The sequence below is a fragment of the Pezoporus flaviventris genome, unplaced genomic scaffold (assembly GCF_033815535.1).
Source record: "Pezoporus flaviventris isolate CSIRO_AGI_PZ_B2104156 unplaced genomic scaffold, CSIRO_AGI_Pfla_v1 ptg000001l, whole genome shotgun sequence".
Lineage (NCBI taxonomy): Eukaryota > Metazoa > Chordata > Aves > Psittaciformes > Psittacidae > Pezoporus > Pezoporus flaviventris.
In genome coordinates, this window is record NW_026892549.1 from 8,181,582 (window position 1) to 8,208,731 (window position 27,150).

Sequence of the window (27,150 nt, forward strand, 5' to 3'; positions counted from 1 at the left end):
TTGCTGATGCTATTATGCATGTCAGGAAACTCAGGGGAGAAGGGTGAAATGCTACCAAAACCAGGCTTTCAAACTTCAGGAATTTGGCCTCTAAACTTAGTTTTTGTGCAATAGTAAATCAGGAGGCATTTATCTCAGTGTTTTTGAGTTTATGGAGAAGACAGGTCAGATATATAAGCTCCCTTTCACCCACACGTATACAACATATCAGTAAAGTTAACTGAGTTTATTCATTCGTTCAACTTAAGTCCATGTTTCATGGCTTGGAGAAGAATACTTGGTATCATAATAGCTGTTCAAGTGCCACATCAAGTGCTGTCTGACTCTTCTGCCCCTGAGATTCTCTGTAGGGCAAGAAGAAATTTTACTCTCACAACTTACCTACCTCAGGGCAACATCTTCAAAATCTGTCCCGTGTATTCCGTTTTCAAGGCACCATCATATTTCAGTATAAGGTGCAGTGATTCTGGGAAAGAAAAGAAGAAAAAAAAAAAAAGAAAAAAAAAACAACAAGAAAGTTGTTTAATTAGTGCAAAAGCACTAATTAAATAAAAGGAAATGTTTTATTTGGGAATTTTAGTAAAAGTCCAGTTCTTAGAACCTATGTAAAGCTTTCTGCTAGAAAATTAAGTTATAATTGAACACCTCAATGAGAACTGCTAAATGGGTTTGTGTGTGTTTGATTGATTGATTACAAATGAGATATTACCATCCTTAAAACTTTGCCTCAAATTCTGATTTCTCAGACTCCATAAGAAGCACCTAAAGTTGATACATTTTGTAAACTGAAGAACCTTTCCTCTTTTCACCCTCCAAAAATTTTAGTGGAAACAAGACAGCATGAAATTAAAACCCCAGAATGTAAGAACATGCTTTTCAACATCAGGAAAGGTATGGTATTCTACCCTACCCACAGAAGTAAGTTTATATATTCTTTGTTTTGATTGGCCTATAGCTGGTAAAATCTGATTCTAACAGTTCTTGAGGTGCAGACTACCTGGACTGTAAAGAGATATCTGTGACTGTTTTTCTGTTTGCTTAAAACAGAAGGATGTGCAGAGGGTCATGGTGAGACTGATCTCCACTGACCGTGTTTTTACAGAATTCTCCCAAATGACAACATAAAATAATTTTGGTTCAACAGCTGGAAAAGTTACATGGTAGCTGTCAGTTCACTTTTTTTTTTGTTTTGTTTTTAAAGTATTTTTAAGAATTTCTTTATCATTAATGATGCTGCATCTGAAGACTTTTACCAATTATTTCAAAATCACACATTTCTCCAAAACAGCAAAAACTATTCAAACCTTTTTGAAGCTAAACACTGTTCTGTGTGTTCAGTCCTTCCACACACACTGATTTCACACCTGTTTCTTGACTTACTCGCAAAAAATATCTTTCAAAGAAATGTCTACAGGAAGAACAAGGGAAGCAGACAAATCCCAGCAGGAGTCAAGTATCAAGGAGTGTTCTGTTGCATTTATTGCTCATTATAAATCTCTAGCTTTTAGTTCATAGCTTTCATTAATATCTCAAGGAACTCTTTAAAGGTTTGATCTTGGTCACATAAGATTGTCAATATTAAGACTGTCTTGGGATGGCACAATATTTTCTGTTGTCAGGAGCTAGAGCTGAAGAGCTGGCTATTTCAGACCAGCCATCTGCCCTGTCTGTTTTTGTGACAATGACTTTCATAGAGGCATTGGAATAAAAAAGATTACCACTTCTAAGATTCTGCTCTTAAAGAATATGAGAATACTGTGGCACTTCTGAGATTCTTTGTAACACAGGGTCTTTGCAACCTAGGAATAAAATAGAACCATTAAAAAATGCTATCTTCAGAAAATTAGAGAAAAAAAAAAGAGATCTAATTTATAACAAATGCAGTGCTCAGAGTGATTAATGCTACTTTCTGTTTACCCGTAGAGACTGAAGCAGCTTTGTCAGAGCCTTCCACAAGGCCACATTTTACCATAGTTTACAGCATATTTGATACTCCTTTAAAGCTGTAGAAGTCCTGCAATGGTTTTTTGGGTGGATTTCTAAACTAAATGGAATTCTTGTGATTGTGCACATCTCAAGTATCACTTTGATTATCTGGGGACAAGGCTGGCCTCTTCAACATGCAGCTGGTTCAGCCCACTAGAAATGTGAACATAAGCTCAGTTTAAGTAGGTTTGTTTGCTAGTAAAGATCAAAAACCAAACGTGCAATAACTCTATCCCTGTTGTTAATGTGGTTCCCATCCAGCACCCAATCTTTCTGCAGCCATACTCTGCTCCAGAAATGAGACTATAGAAGAGTAAAAACCAGGTCAGAAAAGCTGAAAAGAAGTGTAAGAAAGTAAACAGCTGCCAAGAATACGTCCCTTCAGCAAACCACACTAGTGTCTTACTAGTGCCTATACCTATTACTGTACAAGCTTAGTAGGATTCCTTGCATTGAACTTGACCCTTCCTACAATGTGATCTGTTGAGCTACACAATGAGCTCAATGAGGTTTTACTCTTGGCCCCAATGAAGCAGGAGTTGATTGTATCTCTGGGGTGATAACACACAAATTTCAAAATTTTCAAATGCTGGGAAATCTGCTGCTTGGTGAGACATCTCCCACTAAATAAAATTTAGTCAGAAACAAACAGTTAAGATTTGCCAGAGTTTAAGCAAAGTTTCTATTTCTATGTGATAGCACAGAGAGAGAAAATATAGCACTGAATATGCTCCAAAATGCAGCCGGGTGAGTCAGGGCTTGAGGGATATTTGTCTACATTCTGCAAAACTTCCTATTGGCAGTTCAGAGTCAGAAAAGCTACTTTTATGTAACTATTCTGAAGCTCATTTAACAGACACTTCTCACTCATTTTTTTTCATTTTATACGTTGATTTTTTTTTATAAAGCAATGCTTTTTATGTCTAAATGTAACTATATACTAAGACTGCATTATTTAGAATTATAGGGCTTTACTCTGCTGCTTTCTAAGTTGTGCTGTATAGCTGCTTCAGAGCAGGAACTAGATAGTAATGTACTACACACCTTTACAATATCCATATTTATTCATATTTTGAATTAAAAATAAAGGATCCAATCTAACAGTCAAAGACAAGCAGACAAGCCTATGGATTCATTTCAGTAAGCTGTGATTTTTAGACAGAAAGGACATTTTGTAATTCTTTGTAAGTATCAAATGCTAAAAATAATTTACACAAGGTAATAAATACATGATTTGTATTTATATATTTTATAAAGAAAATAGGCCAAAGTAAAATGAGTTTTATTATCTTGCTTTGCTTTGGCAGTGACATTACGAAAGGGGAGCACAGCTGCCATTTATGAAAAACACAACCTACAATAACACTTTTTATGTTTTTTTGATTTTATACACTCATCCATGAGCATGCATAATGTTTTGAGGTATTACATTTTTACACCAATAAAATATTGATGGAAAATTTTATGTATGGCATTTTGTCACATGGATGGTGAAATGTTAAAATAAGATCAGTTGAAACATTTACCACATACTTCATTATCTCCTGTGAAATGAATATCTGGATAATTGGGAAAGCAAAAATCTTTGCTATAACGTTTTATGGATCAAATAAAATTACCTTCTGCAACATGAATTTCTGTGAGACAGGGATTTTTGTTTCTGCTGAATAACATCAGGAGTTATCAAGTGTATCCTAACATGTTTCTTCCAACAAATGACACTTTTATCCTGTTTCGCATTTAATACAGAAACTTCTTCTTCCCAATCTTTCTTGACTTCCGGTTTATTTATTTTTAGTTTAAAATAATCTTAACATCTGAAATCCAAATTCTCTGTCAATTCTCAAATCAGTTTCCTTTGTAAATCATTTATTAACTCAGTCTACCAACATCTTTGCCATGTAATAGTAAGCACAAAATACTCAAAGGGGACTGTACTTTCTAATGACTGACTCTGTAACTAGTTGTTTCAAAACCTTGGACAGTCTTTCATTGCCACACTAAAATGGGCAGCAAAATTCTCATTAATTTAAGTGGGATTTAAATCTTGAGTTTTATCAGAGGATTGCCTTAGTCTTTTCAGTTTCTCTCCTCTAAGACAATATCTTGTTTAGTCAGATTAACAACTTATTTTTTCCAAGGCATAATAGCTTTTATGGGCACCACTGACATCTGTGGATGGTATCTTAACAACTTGAAAATCAAGGTATATGTCAGTAAATTTAGGGAATCCACAATGCATAAATGGAGTCTCTGGACTTTTCCCCATACTAGATACTTATTTTCCATAATTTTATATTTAATGTAAGCATATATCACCTACAGTACTTGCAGAATACGACAAAAGAAGCTGAATTATTCCTTTAATAGCATATGGTGCCATGCATCTCTGACTCAGACTGTTTTCCCTCCTACATACCTTGAATACAACAATTTTAGGCTTCAGGCAGCAGCCATATTTGTGTAATTTGCAGTATATCCCATCAAAAGTTGTATCAGTGGAGTAAGAAGTTTTTACTTATGTGCGTTCCTGGTTTAGTACCTCTGCAGAAATTTCTTTTCCAACACAGAGGAGAACTTTCTTGTGTAGCAAGTCAGACACAACAAGGAATAGAAAAAACAGAAAACAAAAAATTAATGCCTAGCTCAATTTGACACATTTTCTGCACCTAGATACTTGAGAGTTTTACTAGAGCTGTTTTATAAAGTTTTTTACATGCCAATGGATGTGAGACCACAAGTTTTCTTGGAAAGACCTCATGGAACAGCTGAGCTTTCTTGTAGGGCCTCTTTGATGTTAGTGCCATTGTTTGCAGGGTCACTTTCAATGTGTTTATTATAGTAAATATGGCATCTTCAGATCTGTTGTGTTTCTTTCTGAAAAATGCGTTTGGGCCAGGCCTACCGGTTCCTTCTAGTAGAAAGAATCAGCAAGATGCAAAGTACACGTTGAAGCTTTTTACCACCACAGGAGGCATGTGTGTTTCTAAAATCAAAAGAAAATTTTAATTTAGTGGGGCTTTTATTCTGATTGCTCCATTTTATTTTATTATGTAAAAATGTAGATAGTCTGGACTGGAAGTAATTTTGGAATTTAGCTCCTTGCAAACAGAACCAAAATATTACTATCTCAGGATCCCACAGTTTGCATTCTTTGTACAGGTTTCTTATCTTGCTAGAGCCAGAAAAGCTGTATATGGTGGTACTGCTCAAGTCAAACGGGCACTGAGTCTAAAAACTTTAAAAAAACATCCTATCAAACAAACCTGTTCATGTTTACAGCTTCAACACATTTCACTGAAAACTCTACTGTCCCTTTCATTATTAATTCTCTATATTCCTGTGATTTGCTCACTTAAGATCAGAACAAGGATGCCTTTTCCCTGTTTGTATAGTGTCTGTAAAATAGGATAAAATAGGCTCCAGGTGTACGTTTATTGTGCCAAATCACTGTGAAAACACAAATAAGAAATAAATTAGGATCTGTGATTTCCTTATCAGTTTATGAGACAGATCACCTTTGTTATCACAGGGAATCTTTTTAAACATTACTATTTTTAAAATACAGCTAATAACATTTCAGCCTAGATGGAAGAGATAAGAGTACTTAAATACCAAAATAGCATTGACCATAAGCTATTCTTCATTATTCACTGGTGTATTTCCCATGTAAAAATTCTACACTTCAAAATGGAAATTAATTGTGGCAGACAAAAAGTGGTGTAATTCATTGATGAATAATACCAGATTTTTTGACATACACCAATAGTTTCCCTGCTGTGACAATATCATTCTCTGGTTAAAAACATAGTATATAATGCCTTAAATAAGGACTAATGTCCAATATTTGGAAAGGCAACATCAGTGCTGATTATACAGCATGCTTACATATCACTTATGAAACTACATCCCAACCTTCTCTTTATTGATATAAACCAAGATTATCCCTCATGGGAAGAACTCACTAGAGTAGTATTAGTGCCCTGACAAGCTGATGAGCAGCATTCTCCATTACCACTCTCTGAAGCTTCTCTAAAATCTGACAGACATACTCTTTCAAAGGGGAAAGGGTCTTCTAGAGAATGCAGTGCTGACTGTCTGAAACTCTTGCTCATGGAAAGCAATTGCTATCAGCCACTGGCAAGACTAGGAGTTTGTGATGAGCAGTATTCTGAAACATGGTTTTTTTTTTCACATTCAGTCTATAGCATTTGAAAGACATACCTTTAACGACATCACCACTGACTTCTAAATTACAAGGACGCAGTAGCTTAATTGGCAGCTACTGATTACAAACTGAGCTGATAATTCTGTAGGTGTATAACCTTGGGCGAAAAGCTGATCATTCAGTAAGTGTTCTGGCAGTCTCTGCAGGGAAAAATAAATAAATAATTGATTCAGCTTGCATTACCAAGTCTTTCTCGAAATCCTAGACAGTTGTCTTTACTGGGCACAAGAAAAAAAACGTTATGAATAAACTTAGTTTAATCTCCTTGGATATAGTAAAAATCCAACTGCATACTTTAATTTTTAACTTTTGTAACCAAAACCATCTTGGTTTAAGAAAGCTTCCTTTTTTAATAGAAGATTACATAGTACTACTTTTTAAATACCTAGATGATGTAAAGCTGTGAATATCTCCAGAACAAGGAATAAAAATTGCTACACATCAAAACAAACTAACAGAAAAAAGTCTGAGGTTGGGGTTAAGAAAAGAGTGAGATATGGGGAAGAGTTCTTGTCCCTTTCTTGCACTATGTATTCTTACCCAGAAAGAACACCCAGCAAGAAGAAAGTTTTTCCAAGCCTTCACCAACAAGCATCTGGGTACATCGCTACACTTTGTCTGACAGGCTAGACACAAGCACAAGCTTTCTGAATAATACTAGATTTTAATATTTATTTTTAGCCATATAGATTGTATGTTCCATTGTAAAACCAGAGTGAAGTGCACAGAAAACTATTGATGAAGGAGAGGTTCTAAAAGGAAGGAGTCTTAAAGGGTAAGGAAAAGCATAAAAAGCTTATTCCAGAGAAATGTGGAGAAAATTTGCACAGATAATTCAGAGAAAATACATGTGACAGGCATTGCAAAAAAGGAGAAAGGTTATTAAAAATTACCTTGATTGTAGTTTATATGAAGTAATGACAAAAAATTAAGAGCAGGTACAAGTACAGCTCATGTCATTAAAGGTTTCTCTGCCACGCGAAAGTGTTCAGAAGTGGTGTAAAGAAGACATTTAGAAGAGCAAAGCAATTCCTGCATTAATCACATAGGAGATGAGATAGGGCAAAAAGGAAGAGCATTTTTTCATTTACATCAGCTCTGGCTGTACAGATAGCACAAAAGAGCTCAACTGCTTTATAGAATACATACACATCTATGTGAGATTTATTAATAAAAGAAAAGAAGCAATTGATAAACACAAAAGCTGATGACTCAGAGTTCTAGTCAAAACTCTGTGATACTGTTGGAAAAATTCACATTGCTTTAAGGAAGCAATTGGTCCAGAGTGTTTATGTAAGGATGACAAGCATTTAGCACTCAGTTCATTATATCCCACTCTCAAGCAGGCCATTTCATTGCACAAAGAGTTTTAAAGCAATTCTGGAAGCAATGTTTCAGGAAAATTTGCTTTGCCATTGAAAGACTTCTGCAGAGTTAAAAAGTAAGACCTCCCAAAGCAATTTTGGATAAGCTGCAGGCTCTGGAATGGAGACAACCTTTTTACTGGGGTTCAGTGCACCAGCAGGGAGTTGCAGGTTTGAATGTGAGTGCCAGCTCTTCAACTAGTGCACTGGTGATCTTGTAATAAATCTGCTCCTCAGCTCATTTTTCCACCAGCAAAAAGCAGGTAATACAAGTAAAATTTAATTCTTCTCTGGCTAATACTTGGTCCAAGAAGAAATCTTATTCTAATAATGGGGGCACTAGAGATGCTCCATCAAAGACTTGGGTCTGCTTCCTCAGTCTGGAACAGCTGTAAAATAAAAATTATATTTTTTTTCTCTTAACATTTACTGAGAAACTTAGTACTAGTCCCTCATCATATCACAGAATCAGAATCATAGAATCACAGAATCAGAATCATAGAATCACAGAATCAGAATCATAGAATCACAGAATGGTTTGGGTTGGATGGGTCCTTAAAAATGGTCTAGTTCCAACCCTCCTGCCATGGGCAGAGACACCTTCCGCTGGACCAGGTTGCTCGAAGCCCCGTCCAACCTGATTTTGAAGACGTCCAGAGATGGGGCAGCAACAGCTTCTCTGGGCAACCTGTTCCAGTGTCTCACCACCCTTGTAGTGAAGAATTTCTTCCTAATATCTAATATAAATCTACCATATTTCAGCATAAAGCCATCCTCCTTGTCTTATTACTACATGCCCTTGCAGAAAGTCCCTCTCTAGCTTTCCTTTAGGCTCCCTTTAGGTATTGGAAGCCTGCTTTAAGGTCTCCCCAGATCCTTCTCTTCTCCAGGCTAAATAAACCTAGCTTTCTCAACCTGTCTTCACAGAAGTGCTTCAGCCCTCTGATCAGGTTCATAGCCTCCTCTGGACTCAGCTCTAACAGTTCCAACATCCTTCTTGCGCTGGGGGCCAGCAGAGCTTAATTCAGTACTGCAGGTGAGGTCTCACAAGAGCATGGAATGGAGGGGGAGAATCATCTCCCTTCACCTTCTGGTCATGCTGTTTTTGATGCAGCCCATTAGTTGGAAGAGACTTAAAGGCTGCTAATCTTGCTGAAATTCACAAACACAAATGAATTGGGTCTCCTCAGTGAAGATACAGAGCTGCACTCAAAATGGTGCAGAGGTGCATGGCTGTGGGGGACAGGAAGAGCTTCTTCACTGCCCAAAATCACTATGCTGGCATCAGTGGCCTTTGGGGCAGGACCACAGATGAAGCTATTTAGATTACCAAAGTTCAGGCTGGAACTAGCGGTTTCTCAAAATGATCAATGTCAGCCTATGGATTATGAATGTTGAACACAAAATTTTACATATCGTCATATCACCTGACATTTTTAGTCTAAACTTTCAGGTATAAACCTTCAGGTAAGATATTTTAGCTCTGACCACCACAAATACTCAGCATTCAATAACAGGAAAACTCTAGGAAAACTGCTTACTTTTTATGTGTGTGACTGTCACACTACTACTTCTGCTTATCATGTGCTTTCCAGTCCATGATGATAAAGGTCCTGATAGTCTGATGTTATGGTCATGCCTATGCAGAGCACTCTGTTCTGAGTACCACCCAAGTATAGACTAACTACCCAGCTGTGAGTGATAATGAACTCTGTTGCTTCTTTCTTATCCTAAGGACAGGTCAGCTTTTACACTACCCAAGATTATGTCACATTCAGTCTACAGATGGTCCTCATAAGAATTTTTCTCTGAATGTCACCAGGACAGGTCACATGGTCGCAATTTTTTCACTGCATTTATAGAAATACCCTTGTTTCACACTGTAGCATGAGCTAGATCTCCTTCAACTTAGCATAAATTCAATTTAGATACAGGACATAATAGCAGCAATCTAGAAACAGAAGTTTCATAAAGACAAAAGGAAGGGTGTTATTTACTCCTTGCAAGTTTTTCCTAACATAATACATCTCTGAAACTCAGAGGTCATTTATTGAGAATGTAACGAATACATTCATATCCACCAAGGGTAATAAATATTGCAAATTAAGTTGAATAATGACTACACTGTCTATTTCATTTCTACATGAGAGGCACACACAGGACTTAATGTAAGTCAGTATTTATAATTCAATATATGGTATGACTCTCATTCAAAGTTAAAATTGCAGAAATGTCACAAACACATTAATTTACTGTTACTGCCTGAGGAACAAGCAAAAAAAAATCATTGCAAACAACCAATGTGTATGGAATTTGTAATGAATATCTTAATCATGAACCTACTTTATTTCAAGTTATGACTTTTCTTCTTATAAGAAGATTTGGAGATTTAAAAGGCTAAAGGAGAAAGGCAACACAGTACAGCAGGTACTATAAGAATGTTTCTTGCCATCTTTTTAACTGGATTGATTGTTGCAAATGTACTATAGCTTACATGAACCTTAAAAATATCTCCATAAATAACAAGCAGGACATAAAAAATAGAATCACAATTTTTGGTGAACAATGAATGGCTGAAGGGAAAAACAAGCACTCATTTCTATAAATAAGCATAAATAACTATAATCTAAAATGACTTCTGGGCTGCTGACATGTATATAACTGAGTATACAATGTGTACAACTGAGTTTCTAAGATTTTTTGTGACATAAATGGAGCATATAAAAATTATAAATTTACTGTTCTAACCAGCTACTTATCTTAAGTGGTTCTGTGACAGGCTGTTTGGCTTTAGCTTCTTGTGGGAGCTACAAGGAGGTGAAAGAGCAGGAATAAGCCACCGCTGTGTTTAGCATAATAGTGAATTCAGTTAATTCTTGAAGTAAGAATACAAAGATAAGATATTAATAAAAAATAGAAGAAGTCAGATATGCACCAAAGATCTACTGATCTTATTTATCACATCAGACAAAACTGGAAGTCTTTGCATTTACTTCTAGAGTAAATTTTCAGAGGATACAAAGTCCACAAATGTATACTATAATTTTTAGGTATTCAACAAATTATGCAAGGGCAGTGAATGGGGACTAAGTGTCCATTCATCTAGCAAGTTATAGGAGGCTTCCCTTTCAAGGGGGGACATTGAATGTCTTGGGATTTTTTTTAATATAAATATACACATGTATATGTATAAGTATATCTATATGCATATGCGTATGCATATGTGTGTATATATAATATATATATTTATTTATACATGTATCTATATATACCTCTATACATATGATTATATATTTTCTATATATACACATATTTATAGTTTAGGATAATAGCTTTTACTTGAAGAAATCTGGGTCATACAGAAAAGTGAGACAGATTATTATTATTAGTAGTAGTATCTCCAGAAACTTTGGTTATCAAGGCTTGTCAGACTTTCAGTGCTTTCCCAACCATAAAGGCATGTTCAGTCAATTTTCCTGGGACCCAGGGTGTGATAGTCAATGGAATTTGACAACTGATTGATGTCAGATGCAACTTTGAATTTGAAAACCTGATTACCTCTTTTCCTTTCAAAGCAGAGGTCATTCCAGTCAACACGACTGTACTGCCACACTTTGCAATTCAACCTGTGACATTGCTGGAGATTCTGCTCTTCAGAAAAACCTAACGCAAAGTAGGAAAACACAAACTGACTAACAACCATCACATGAGCCAGGTGGAAATATGAACATACCCTTTCTCCATGCAAACAAAGGTTATTTCTGTTAGTAAGTTGGTTGTCTATGGTTGAAGGTGCAATTACAATAGTGTATCACAACATCTTAATTTTTTAACTCCATGCCTTTTACCCAATGGTAAACCTTTTTGTCCAGAATTTCCATGGATCCCACAGATTTCTATGGTAAAGTTTCAGAGGAATTACAGCTTTATACTTTATATAGATTACCTTTATATTTATGCAAAATTACATTTATATTTATATTTATATTTTATTTATATTTATACATTTATATAGATTACATGTACTTAATATAGATTATGCCCTAAAGATTACATAAATTTGATAAGAGAAGGGATGAATTGCACCATCAGGAAAATCTAGCTAATTATTTACAAGCTTTAACAACCAGCTTTTCAATCTCAAACTCAGCTCATTAGGCTCTGCTTGTCTGAAAATGGAACTACTGTAACTTGAGCAGAGAGCTGCAAGTAAATATAGCTGTGTTGTAATCAGACAGGCAGAAATGAAGATACAGTGATTTCTGTCCTTTATCTGCAAAAACAACTTTGTTGGAAAATGCAGAATAGTTCCCAAAGCTTCTTGAGAGAAAAAACTGGAGATTGACAAGGCCTATGGAAGAGAATGACCACAACCATTACAATCATCATCTCAGGTTTCATCAGGATACTTGGGGTAGTAAATCAGAGCACTGGTCTTTGAAAAGGGACCTTTTTATTACAAGTACTTTGAAGCACTCTTTAGATGAAAGAAATGAAAGCAATGTAGCTCAGAAACCCAGTGTCAGCCTTGATTCTCCTTGCTCGCTCACCAGTATAAATCAGAATCACTCTGCAGAAGGATTTACACTGTAATTTTGTGCATGTAGCAAAAATGGTATGTGCAAGGTAATAAGAATGTCATTTTCTTATGCCAGTTTTATTTCAGTTTTTAAAACGTAGAAACCTCATTAGCCCTGAAGGAAATTGGGCTGCCCCTAAAAGCATGTCACCTCTCTGTTCATGTACGAAGTTGTTGCAAAACACTTGTTTATTTAATCCCATGTTTTTTTGGATTAACCTGGCAGTTTCCAAGATTCCCCTTTGAAAGCATTTACCATATCTGTTTTTTCCACACCGCAAATCTCTACATACCAAGAATCATAAATACCTTTCAAAAACAAGATCACTCACCCATGCAGATTTCTGCTCTGTGCATCATGGCCCTACAGAAGTGTCACCCCATTGGTTATAAAGTGACTGTAAAGGGGAAGGGAGTCGGCCGACTCCTATACAACTCTGCTGGGCTGTATGAACCAGTTAAATTAAATGAATGTACAGACCAGAACTAAAAAGACTCACTGACTGTTTTGTCTTAGAGAACAGCAGTATCTCTATTACTATGACATTGTGGTAGCTGCCAGTGGTGAGTCAGGCTAAACACTGTTGCATCAAGTGATGTTCATAATAAAAACAGCTTTTACCCTGAAAGTCTGGCTCTTTTAAAAAGGCAGAATATAAAAGCAGGTGGATGCCAAAGGTACAGAAAATAATGAAATCACAAGAATAATCCTCTCCAGGGAGTAATTGAGACAGGTCCCACAGGTCCTCCTCAGTTTGCTCTGCCCAGAGCACAGCTGATGTCCTCCAGCATTGTGACAGAGGAGCTCTGCCTCTTTGCCACAGCTGGGGGGGAATGAATTCCCATCTCCAGTTCTTCAGAAACACCTCAATACTGTGGCCATTCATCTTGGTCCCAAGGCCAGGCCATTAAGCTCTGGACTGCACAAAAATATGAGAGCTTTTTTCTTCTAACATCAAAAAGCAAAATATTCCTTTCTGAAGTTCAGTGCTTAACCACATAATTGTCTCCAAAATCTGCATCAAACACCTTATATCTCAAATAATTACCACTGTACCTAGTAACAGCTGCTTTATCTGGAATATTTTATGGAAATACATTCAAGGAAAAAACAGAGAAAACTTAAAAAGTTAAAGAGTTATTAAGGTTTTGATCCAATATTAATTTGCACATCTGAACTAGATTTAGTGAAATGAGGAAATGTGCACAGCAAATGATGGTGAAAAGATTTTTTTTCCTTTCTGTTTTTCAGTGAGTGTAAAAACGGTCCACAAGCCTTTCTGGAGGCCCTGCAGCAATGCTGCTTGCTGCATCCTCTAAGAATGACCCTTCCAAAACCAGCCAGGTTTCATGCTTGGGCATTTGCATGTTCTGACATCCAGATTTCTTATTTCAATCTCCCTTTGGTATGTGGCAGCAAACCTTTGGGTCTTCCACTCATCAGGAAGACAGAACCTCATCAGTTTTTACCTGGACTAACTTTGTCAAAGGAGGCAAATAAATAGAAGTTCTTGGAATATGAACAGCTGGTGCCAGGCTCCCTTTCACTGGAAGGACAGCAGTTCCACATCAGCTCTGGGGACACCTGGTCTGCTGTTTTTCCTTCCAGACACCTTCTATGTGAAAAATGTATGGCAACCATGTTCAGGAAATGCACCTATTAGCAAACAGTAACAGAATTTCACAACTTGAGTGAACAGTCAGTTTCTTACGAGCCTGCCCAAATTTTGGGTAAATGCTGATGAGCCTCCAGTCCTTCCCCAGAACTCTCCATCACCCACAGGCAAGACAGGGCCACTGTTAAAAAAGCTGCAAAACGTTTCACCAACTACATGATTTCAGAAATACACCTGTTTGCATGAGCAGCTGGGAGCCCTGCTAAAAATAACTGCAGGCCCAGCAATGGGGGCATTGGCACTGACTGCTTGCCTCTTGCTGCAGCACAGATCCAGAGGGAAACTGCTTGGCCAGGAGGGGAAGCCAAAGCATAAAATGGACTGGGGACCTTCCCACTGGAGGATATCTAAGTGCAAGGCATCTCAGCTTACAGAAAAAAAGTACTTGATGTAAGCTCAGGCAACTGAAAACCTGGAAGAAAGTGATTTAGCCTTATTATCTCACTCTTTTTTTAATGGTATTAAATTATTGGCAAAGGGTATCTATCTACTCATTCTTTGACAAATAAGTACTACAGCTAATTGAAACAGATAAAACAGAGAGTAACCCACAGACACCTGGTCTTCAACCTCATGTCTGATGCAGTAACCCTTTTACTCATTTAAAAACATAAAAAAAATCCTAGGGTCCAGGTCATCTGTCTGGATTTAGGAGAAGTTCCACTTGAATAAGTGCTGAGCTAGATCTATGCAGCATTTCAGGGGAGCGTGGTTTGAACTAGTCATGTTATTTAAGAAAATATAATTTCTGGAATTTCATCTAATCATTTACACTGGTATTAAAAGTTCAGGATCAGCAAAGTCTGTCTTTTGGAAAAAATAAAATAAAGGAAACCATCAATGCCTTTCCTCTAGGCTTTTGGTAATATTGGCAGATTTTTCAAGTCAAAACACAATTTTAAGAACCCAGAATTTTCTTTTTACTAGGATTTTAAAATTTCACCCTATACCAAAATGTCACTTTTCCATTTAAGTCACTAGTTTGAAGGTTTACAAACAGGCAGATACAAATCTATTCCTTTTCAAGCAGAGTGTAGAATTTGAATATACTGCTTCACATTAGAATACGCAAAGGTTTAATACATAAATGGCATAATCGACCCTTCTCCTATTTAAAAAAAGACAAAACAACTGCAATTACATTACTCCAGTCCTCCTCTGTGCTCTCAATATGTGATAATATATTGCGATACAATCTTCTGCTAGAGATATTGATCATTTGGGGAAATTTATCTCTTGGGAAATGTCATTTACAGAAGACCAAAGTGAATTTTCCAAGAGTAAACGAAGAGTAGCTTTTTCCGTACTTAAGATGCATAATTTGAGATCATTCTTATGATTTTAAAGTTACTCAGCTCGTCTCAAGGAAGACAGTTTACTGTAGCTGATGTCAAAGTTTTACTTCTTCACAGTATGCATCATTTGAAGTAAGACAGTGAACACTAACTATGAAACCACATCCCATACAAATGTGATAAGCCTTCTGGTGGTTTGTTCAGCATGGCTCAGTCTTATAAAAGACTAACCTTGTATGGGATGAATTTTTATAACAAGTAAATATACCTAGTGAGAATTTTCATTAACGTCACAGAAGTTGCTTTGTTGTAAATTGGAACCATGCCATACAATTCAGTTCACATTTTCCTTCTTTATTTACACCAGGTAGGGATGTATTACCTTACAATGATACACGGCTTTGAAAATGGTCTCAATGGGGTTGCTTTTACGTTCGTTAGATTTTTCTCTAGTAGCGAAAAAATAAATAACATACATAACTTTTTCATTTTTCTTTTTCTCTCCCAGCGTGCTCAGACTAAGGCCAGGAAGCAGAATCAGAGCTTTAAAACAAAATCTGAAGGACTATAATAACTATAGCCAGGTGGAGATTTTACAATGAAGAATTTTCTGAGAACAAATATCAGTTCATAAACAAACATTGTGCAGCAGTTTGCCAGATTCAGTGGAGTTTTGAATAGGGGAAAAAGTAGCTCTTGAAGGGCTTCACTGACAAAGAACCCAAACATAGGCATGAAAAGGGAAAAGGAAAAACTCAGATAATTCAAAGAGAAAAATAATCATTTAAAAAAAAATAATTTTTTTTCTTTTGAAAAGCAACAATGAAGAGAGCATTGCTAAAAGCCTGCAAGAAATGGGCAAGATGATGTCTCTGTGGGAAGCGTAAGCACTGGGACAGATATGTGCTCTTCTTCTGAGCCCCATTCCCAAGCAGGAAATGATCAAGAAACAGGGGCAGAGTTCATGCAACCATAGAGAAGCATCATTTGATCTGAAAAAAGCAGGATATTGGCAGGAGGGTGAAAGGATACCATGTAGTGCTTTGCTGATGTACCTGCCATTGCCACCAAGGTGGATATGGCTGCTCACCCCCCTCCATTGTTTTCCCAGGTGGCTCACACAGGACTGAGAGAGATCTCCGTTATTTGTACAGAAAATCAAACAAATGGCGCCATTTACTAAGCCTCTCATGTTCTGATTCTTCCTGCCTGTGTACTCACAATGGAAAAAAAAAATAATAAAATATACAGAGCTAAGGATCATGAGACCCGTTTCATCTAATGCAATCTATATTACTTTTAGCAGTCTTGTTTCATATCATTCAAGTAATGCAATTTACATCCATTTCATTATGAGCATACCCTAAATAACATTATTTTGGTATCTTTGTAGCTGAGGCTCTTTCAGGATCAAAAGAAATTTAAGCACAATTAGGGTAAATAGGACCTGGAACACTGACATACTGCAAAACCCAGTGAAAAATCAAACAAATACAGGGCAAATGATGCTGTGGGCCAGATCCGGACGTGCTTCTTTCAACTGAATCCAAACTTTGTACAACAAGATGCTGCTTACTGTCACTGAATATTAGTACCTCAGACCTTCTTGGGTATTGGAGAAGACTTATTCAGACTCATTTAGGTGGGATTCTTTTAATCTTTCTATTTTCCCATCAGCCACAAGGAATAAAAATTGCTTCTTAGATTTCCCACATTAATAACAAATTAGAGGCATTCTTGCAAATTGGAAACAGTCCCAATTGCACTGAAAATTTATGTTAGCTGAGAAAAAATACAGTTCTGTAATTGTTTAGGCTTTGTTTTTTGGTTTTTTTTGTTTGTTTTTTTATTTTCCTTTTTTTTTTTTACCCTGGATTAAAGTTATTTTAAAACAAAAATATCCAGTTATGCTCTAACCATATTATTTCTTTTTATTACCCACTTCATGTAGTTTGCCAGCAATATAGAAATCTGTCACTGTAAATCTTTGAATGTTTCTGTGTGTTAGTATAGCCATCTTGATATGTAGTGCTGGTACACTACAAACCCTTGGAGACTCTAGAATTAATCATAAATAGATTATTTATAGGGAAACTATTTTGAAATAATAATTCATTTTTTTTAAGAACATATGCTTTTTTGAAGTCTACATTACTTCTTGTAATAGATACAGTATAACCCCATACTTAGACGATTCTAATATACTACAAGATATTTCAGAAGTCATTTGGTGTTTTGAGTCCACTTCATGAAGAATTTGCGTATTTTTTAAGTATCTGAGTTTCTTCTGGCCTAAACACAAAAGAATCTTTAGAGGCACAAATCTCAGAAAGTGCATAATGAATAAATGGAAAGCACTTTGCATACTAATACAATCCTATTCTTACATTTTGTCTTGCGAGAAGGCAACTGTTTATTGTAACCATTTTTGGCTCATTTTGGTAACTGCAGCTAATAGATGCATTGTCAGTGCTGCATAAAAGAAAGCTTATCAGGTGATGTTTTTTCCTGATTTACTTACACAATGCAAAACTCTAAAAGCTTTCAGAAAACTGCCAAAGAACCACAATTTACCTAAGTGGAAATTCATCTTCCTTTTTTTCCCTTTTGTTTCTGTTCTACAATTACATCCTTAACACTATAATAATACTGATTTAGAAAAGAAACAATAGGACAATCTATTACTTGTAAAAATACTCCCTGAGGAAAATAAGCATTAAGCAACCTAAAAAGTAATACTCTGAACGTATGAGTGTTTTTAATAATAGTGTGTATGTGTTTAAGTCGCTGCATTATTCTTTAAGTGCTCTCACTCTGAAGCTCTTGGTGCCAGTACAAAGTTCCTATGTAAACACAATGTAAACTAGATTAAGAGCAAAATGCTCTCTATAATTTTTGCACATTGCTGAGGTAAAAAGATGAAACTCTCCATTAAAGTAACATTTCTAAGAAACATTTTTCACTACGCAGGAGGACAACTGAAAATATACAGTCTCAAAAATTCTGTATAAACGAAGCCAAAATATCACCTGCCCTGTTCTCAAGGATTTGCTCTAGTCATAAATACATGTTTTGAGAAAATGCTTAATAATGTAAAACCACAATGAACTTCCCTCAAACATCTTTAAAAAACAACTGCATAGAAGATGAAAACTACACTGAAAATTCAAAGCAAAAATAGAAAGGCACTGAACATGGGGTAAAAGGAATTTCTAGACATATAATGTGCCATCCCTTAAGAGAAGCTGTTCTACACCTAAACTACTAAGGACAGATGTTTGTTGAATCTGGCATCTCCAGTGATGGAGAGTGGTTTGTTGAATTTTTTTAAATGCTAACTATGCTCAATATTACAAAGTTCTTCTATAACCTTACCTAAAACTTACTTGCTGAAAATTAAGCCCGTTATTTTTTATACTGTTCTAAGTGGTCATGGGGAATAATTTATTACCCTCTCTTTGCAATAACTCTAGAATGATTCTAATCATACCACATATGCTTTTTGATGGTTATAATTTTAACTAAATCAGTTAATCAGAAGTTTAACTACTGACTGAAAATTATCACAGCTTAAATAAAATGCAGATAATGAGTCCCAATCTTAAAAATTATACGTATAAAATACAAAGCCATGTTAAGAAATTCTTTGGTTTAATTAGTTATCAAGGATAATCCAGTGAATTTACTTTGCAATCTCAGTATTATTCCCATATATTTACAGTTGGGTGATTTAAAATTAGTGGGATACAAGGCAGCAACTAATCCAAAATTAAAAAAAAAAACAACCCACCAACATGTGTTTATGAAAAGACTGTAATAACAATTCCTGTACTTATAACTGCTCCAGTAATACTTAGTTTGCATATGTCGATGGCTATTATGATTTTGAGTAAGAAAGCTACTGAAACACATAGATTAAAATGAGGTTAGTGTTTAATTACTTCCCTGGACTGTGCATATCTGAAAAATTACTTTCCCCTATTACTGATTGGAAAGCAGTAATAGATTCATAAAGCCTGAATATCAAGGGCCTTTGGGGACTGGAAGGTAATGAAATATCTTCCTCTAATGCACTGCCTTCAGGCTGACTTCCCAGCCTCACCACTTGGGACCTTAGCCTCCATAAGTGACAGTAGCTCAGTCCTTCTACATCAATGGAACTAGTGACCAGTGCCCTACACTCCTGTCGCTGTGCCCTTGCCCTCCATGGCGCATTCAGGACTGCCACCAACACCAGGATGCACAAAGTTACATATGCTCCTCTCAAACTGCCCAGCTTGAAAAAACCCAGGTAAGTTGCTTACTCATCACCCTTGTACTTCCAGCATCCACGCCCAGGCCATGAACAGGCTCATGTGGGTTTCAGCAGCTCAGGGGTCAGGCAAAGCTCCATGTATTGTTAAATCAGCAGCACTACCATAGCCTGGAAAGTTTCTTCCAAGTAAGTTTGTGCTACTGGAGACTGGTGGCAAGATGCAGATTCTTGTCCATTGGGTGCTTGTTCAGCCATACCTTGTGTATAAGACCACAGCATCAAAATCTAGTGATTTACGTGAAAGGGTACAGGTCACTGTAGCAACTACATGGGCACTTAGCCACCTTGTTTAATGATCAGGTAACTGTCTTTCCTGCTGTTTCTGGGACAGGAGGAATTATTCCTCTGTGAAGCATGGAATGCACAGCCAGGGGTACTCACAGACTCCGAGTATGAGAGTTTGCTGTGCACCATGGCTGCTGCAGGACTGAAATCCTGCAAAAGAATCAAGTCTTACTTTTTTTCCTTCAGCCCACTGTTCCCCACAAATCCCTGGGGAAAAAGGAGTGTTTGGAGCTCCAGGAAGAGCAACTGTTAAAATCTGCCCTGGAAAGTGGTGCGCATGATACCTACCTAAATCATGTCACAAAATCCAAACCATTCAAGACACATGGTCTTGTGAAAAAGCCACTCATTTATTATTCTCCCATTAGTGCATTAGAATAAACAAATTGAATCTACTTTCACAATTATCTTAGATTTTTAAAGTAGGATGAGCTAAAATGCATGATGTCAGTGGGTTATTTTCCATTGTTGTGGTTTAAACCCAGACAGTAACTCAGAACCACATAGCCTCTCGCTCACTCCCACCCTTCCTTCCTTCCCCCACGCCCACACAGATGGGGAGGAGAATCGAAAGAATGTAACTCCCATGGGCTAAGAACAGTCCAGTAACTAAGGTATAACACAAACCACTACTGCTACCCCCAATAATAATAATGATAAGGGAAATAACAAGAGAAGAGAATACAACCGCTCACCACCCACCGACAGATACCCAGCCAGACCTGAGCAGTGATCTAGCCCTTCCATGTAACTGCCCCAGTTTATATACTGGGCATGATGTGCTGTGGTTTGGAATACCCCTTTGGACAGTTTTGGTCAGGTGTCTTGTCTCTGCTTCCTCTCAGCTTCCCCTCCTCCCTGGAAGAGCCTGAGACTCAGAAAGACCTTGGTCGGAGTAAACATTAAGTAGGAACAACTAAAAACATTGGTGTTATCAGCACTGTTCCCAGGCTGAAAGTCAAAAACACAGCACTGCACCAGCTACTAAGAAGGAGAAAGATGACTGCTACTGCTGAACCCAGGACATCCATTTAAGCAGCAAAAACAAGGCACAATGGAGACAAAATTTGCTCAAATTTCTCACTACCTGAAAGCAAAAAGTGGCACAGATTTTTGAGTTGATAAAAGAGAAAGCTGTTACGAAGAATTAAAGAATCTGGACTAGACTCTAGTGAAAAGCTCTGACTCCCAGTCACATGGGACAACCATATTTAGAAAAATAGTGAATTTTCATACTTCTCTAAACAGCAAGGCAAATAATGACACAAGTAAAACGCCTGGTTTCATCCTATGTCCTGAAAAACTGAAGCCCACCATTGATTTGCTGCCCAGACTGCATTTCTTCTTGGCCTGTTGACCCATCTTCTGTGTATATCACCATATGCTTTATGTAAAAAGTCAATATTTAGTTTAAGGGTTTGTGTAGACCAAGTCAAAGAGATACAATAAACACTGACAGATTCTAATGTATAAAGTATGTTCTATAGAAACACCAGGTGACAGATTTGATTTTCTCTCTACAGACAACTAAAATATTTATTCTGCTTCAGGCTTGCACAACATCTTTGATGCCGACTTCCTTTGTATGACATTCACTGACCTGGAGAGAATCTGACCTTACTGGAAGTCTGAATTGTCTTCTAGCTCCAAGACACAATAGGAATATTTCTTTTGACCTCCCTGGCCATAGAACACGCTGAGAAGTTTCTTTGTTGCAGTACAATAAACGTGACTCTCTCTAGGTTTTCTTTGTAGTTCAGGCTTGATGGTATTGGGCTGACTAACACCAGGTTTTCTGTATTTAGTGTTGCAATAGAGCTCTATTGGATAGAGGAAAAAATACTGCTTGCCTCATGGACGTAGTAAAAAGCCCAAACCCCAAAGCTCTCAAGAAGCTATGGAGGGTAATTTTGCCTTGTACATCTGAAAAATAAGAGGAAAGTGATGATGGAAGCTGGAAACTTTTGCATTCCCTTCCACTTGTCTCCCTCTTCTATTTAGACCTGAGTGGAACCTAGTTGCAGTTACAATAGTTGCTTACTTGCCGTCTTTCTACAGACAGAAAGAGGGCTACTTTCCTCAGGGATATTTGGAAGTAGTACCCCCTCTTTCATTTCAAGATCTGAACTCAGATACTCTGATGCCTATTACTGATACACAGTGCTAAGTCTTTAAAACGTGCCTAGTTAATTTTTATCAATTACTATTTTGCACGGATTCTGATTTATTTTGCATTTACTTCCACTGGAAGAAATCCTTGTACAGGGTCTTCATGGCAGAAACTCTACTACGAGAAGACACTGCTGGTAGAGAAGTAAGGGGCCACTTCTGCCAAGGGAGTAACTGGGGAGGAGGCTGGGAGCAAAGCTTCTCAAAGATAAATAAGTCATTTAAGGCCTGATACCACTATAAAATCACCAAAGATCACCTTTTCTGTGGGACTAAACATTACATACCAGCTGTTTATTGAACACAGTAACTTGCTGTTGGTCAAAGTATCTCATTCTTGGTTAATCCAGTTGTCATCTGAAGAGATGGAGAGCTCTGGTACCCACCATTGCCTGTAATAGCCTGTTCTGAAGGTTACTTCTCTCTACAAGCATAAAATGATTTGCTTCTTCTCTCCCTCCATCTGTGCAAACACCCAAAAAACCCCAGCCTTATGCCTAATCTAGGGATTTTATCTTTGCCTAATATCTAACACATATTTCTCCTATAAACGTAAGGGCTTTCTTCTGCCTTTTACCACTGAGTTAAGGGTAGTCAGTACAATAGATTGGGTTCTTTTCGTCTCTTGCTGCCAGACATTGCAAATCATGGTTTTGTGCCTTTTCTGTGCTACCTCTCAATTTTTCAGCAGCATTTAAAAAATGTGTGCTGTATGCAGAAGTGTGTGCAGCTTATACCAAAAATCGAACCTCTTTAAACAAAATGGCTGTGACCAGGCCAGCTGTCAGATGCTGTGATTCACTGCAGTCTCCCAGCTGCCTTTAAAAATGTAAAGCCATCAAGGCTCTTTAGGAAAAGGAGAATAGGTTAGAGTCACTCTCTTACATGGCATGGCATTGCACAGACATAATCAAGTATTGCTTACAGGTCTCTATAGTTCTGGAAATCAAGCCATAAAACCTGGAAATGCTACTTCTTTTTCTTTTTTCTCATCCTGAATGTCTTATTATGGCACCACCAGTTTACACTGATGGCTCTAGATCCCATGATGAAGAGTTTAGTCCCTCTCATGCACTATCCAGGGCAAACAACTACTTGAGTGATTTCTGTGTTCAACTCTGAGAGATAAATACTTAAAGAACGGATGATACTACAGTCACTGCATCAGCAAGTAAATCTGTTGAGAACAAAGACCTACATATAATGATAGAAAGTCATTTGTCATTTAGCAAAAGCTGAAAACAAAATTTAAATCCTGATAGGTATTAAATTTTTCTGCACATAAAATCAATCATCTTAATAAATTATCTATTTATTAAGATTGGGCACACCAAATGGTAAAAGAGTAGAGGAAAGCTTTTCACTTTTTAAAACTAAATGGTGTGCCGGTGCTAGTACAGTTTCTTTTCTAGGTAATTTCTGACATAGACTAAGCTTAGCACTGCCACTAATACAGTCTGTGAAGTATTTGTTTTCATTCAATGCATCAAAACACACAAAAGCAGAGATGAGACTCTACATACCACACTGAATGAAGGACTTGTCATTGAACATCTGACTCCAAAAACGACATGCACAGTTGTTGCTTAGTTGTTTAACTTCATTTCATCAGAGTGTTTTTTGCCCAGAATTGCTTGACGCATGGCTACCTGCACATTGCTAATCATGTACACAACTCAGGACACAATCTAAATCAATCATCATTACTGCATTCAGCTAATACTGTCTTTATTCTGGATTTCAGAAACAGGCAGAAAACAGACCAGTCTTGCTGCATTTTGAAGAGATTTTATTGCCAATTCCCCCCAGATTTCTTCATCTACCTGAACTTCATTTTTGGTGCATCAAATGTTCTTTCAATTACAGACTTAGAAGATTATGTGCTGCATTTTAATGATAATATCTTCTGCAGTTTGAGGGCTAGGAACAATAGGCTTTCTTAACTTCAGTTGTACCTTAAGGGAATGAACTGCTGTCAGCTGAAAAAGGAAAAAGAAAAAAACATTTCAGTTTTATTAAAATTGCTTCTAAAGGGATATATTATGCTTTCAGAGTAACTGAATTGATCTACAAAGAGACAGCGCCTGGTTATTTTCTCAAGAGAACACTTCTGTCCCATAAAAGGAGACAAAACCCTTGAAAAACTGGATTTTCTTCCATTCTGCATCTTTCTTAAATGTAGCCTACAGCACAATACTCTTACCTATGTCTCAAGTCTTCTGTCATTCAGATGAATCAGTCTATTTAAATTTAGGGTTAAGCACTATGAGAAGAACTTAAGCTATCATTTGCTTTCTTGGCTAACATTTCAGAAGGTTTCCTCCATAACACCAGTCCAATTAAAGCTTTTACCTCAGAAAGAGTTTAATTTTATGATCGAGCTTTTGAGCACTTTTACTTTGGGATGTCCTTTTGCATCCTTGAAGACAGGCTCATGTAGAAGTCACAGCAGTACTTCTATTCATAATGAATTTCATTTCACTTCACAAACAGTCCCCTGGGGACCACAGGGGCTCTCCCAATTCACAGAGGAAGTGAATGTAATTCTGTCTTCCTCCTGCTGAGCCACCTCCAATCTCTGGTTGCTATTCATAAATCCAAGATGACTTACTTGGGATTACAACACATTTTTCTTATGGACAAATATTTTTCCCTGTCTTAATTTGGTACTCCATGCTATTAGGCAATTTATCACATCCCTTGTCAATAGGGTGTTTCAAAATGCCTTGTATCAAACTGTCCAGGCAATGCTGATATAAGTTTTGATAACTGCATGCAGTAATCAAATTCAGTCAATTCTCAAAAAATCTCTTGGAATCTGAACAAGGAAATAACAAACTAGAAAGACACATTATAAATTATTATCCCTCAGATTTTAAAATAATTTATTATTATTATTGTTGTTATTGTTATTATTATTGTTAATATTGCAATTTCTGTAACTCTGACTATAGAACAGAATTTCTGTTTTGGAGATGTCTATTTACCCATGTCTGCCACACCCTTTTCAAGCTCTGCCACATCTTTTTCTTGTGAAAACACTATTAAAAAAAGAAGAAAATAAAAGACAGATTACACATAATAGAGTTTTCTCTGCAGAGGCAAAAGCGCAAATATCTGTAAAAAACAAATTGAGGTAAATAAATATAAATGGTAGCTTGGGACTTCTCCAACTGGATGATTCATCATCTAGCTGCTTCTCTGAGATATATTTGATGTTAACAATATTTATGCAATATACCTTGGCTCAGGCATGACACAGACTGCCACAAAAGAATAAACAACCTCCTGCTCTACTTGAGAACTCTATCTAAGCTACATTATTATCTGCTATTACTACATTAAGTTGACAGAAAATGAGCTCTTTCTAATATGTTTATACATCAGCCTCAATAACTTATTTTTGCCTATGTAAAATTCTAGTGTCTCTTAATCTTTTAACTGTACCTGTCCTAGGATAATTTTTTTCATCATTATTTAATCAATGCCTCAATTAAAAAAGTGTGATGTCAGGTCTTTAGGGAAGGTACCAGGAGAAATTAAGAGAACAGTACCAAGTAGTAGGAGTATAATCTGAAGTAACGTTTCCTCACTTATGACACTGATGAGGCAAGTGTAAAGTGCAGCTGACAAAGAAAAGACCCAAAACATACACTAAAAGGTTTTGATCTAACATGTCCCATCAGTTACTAACACAGGTTTTAGTCTGTGTCTTGAGTGACAGAAGATCATGTGAAGGGTGGTTCAAACTCGTGCCATCTTGATCAGACTAGGTAACTAAAATGGAATTTTCATTAATGTATGTTTGGGACTAGGCATCTGCATCCTTTTTCATGTCAATGATATGTAAGAATGGTCCTCCTGGGCTAGACCAGAAAGTCATATAGTTCAGTATCCTGTGGCTGAGAATTGTCATTTCATATGTATTCTTTTAGTACACACACAAAAAAATAAAATTAAGTATATCACCTATTTCAGTTTCCTTAAGAATCCCTTTGTGCTTAAGTATTGCTATGAAAAATGCCAGAACTAACAATCATTGCTGTGTAACTGCAGTAATAAGGAAACTCAGAGACAGAAAAGCAGTTTAAACACTAAGAACAAAATGTCAAAGTCCACCATAATGTTAATGAAGGTTTATAGATGCAGAAGTGGTACTGTATGGAGGAGGATGCACAGATTGGGAAGCATGCAAAAGCAGCATAATGGGTATTAAGCATGGCCTAAGGTTGTGGCCAGAGCCATATGGAAAAAGAAATTGCTAACCCAAAAAGAATTATAAAAGGTAATAACCAATATGAACAGATGTGAAACAATATATAAGAAAATGGTTAAATCTACATGAAGTAAGTGAAATTCTAGCTTGAAATCTTTACATTCAGCCAGAGTCAGGCACACTATTCTGAGGGGCCAGTTGGACACTTGCCATATTTTGAGTGCATATGTATTATACACATATACGTAGTACATATGCCATGTAACACAGAGCTCTGAATAAAAAAGCTTCCAGGTTTGTTTGGGTAGGAGTCTGAACCTAGGTCCTGAATGAAAAAATAAGCTTGGAGCAGAAGACAGACCCTGCAGGGATTGGTGAATATGGATCAGGGTCCCTTGCTGGCTGCAGCCTCTGGCAGGTCTCATCCTGCTATAGCCTCTGGGTGAACATGGCTTGCAGGTTTTTTTGTAGCATGAAGGTGTCTGAGCAAGAACTGCTTCTGCATACTGACCAACTGTTAACCTAAAAACTGGTTGATAACTGGGTCAGCATCAGGACAGGACATGTGGATAGGCAATGAGATGAATAGGAATTGCAAGCAAAAAATTAATAAGCTGTTCAGTATTGTTGTGGTTTAAACACAGCCAGCAACTAAGTATCACACAGTTGGTCACTCACTCCCTCTTCCCCCCTCCCTAGGCAGGATGGGAAGGAGAATTGAAAGAATCTAAAACCCATGGATTGAGATAAGAACAGTTTAAATGACTGAAGTACAATATACTACTCCTCCTCCTCCTCCTCCTCCTCCTCATGAAAACAAGGAGATAGAATATAAAACTAAAAGGGAAAAGGAAAAAAAAAAACACAATAAACCCAAGTGATGAACAGTGCCATTGTACACCACTTGCTGACCGATACCCAGCCCTACCCTAGCAGTGATTGGTGCCTTCTGAGTAACTCCCCTCAGTCTGTATACCACGCATGACATTCTATGATATAGAATACCCCTTTGGCTAGTTTGGGTCAGGTGTCCTGTC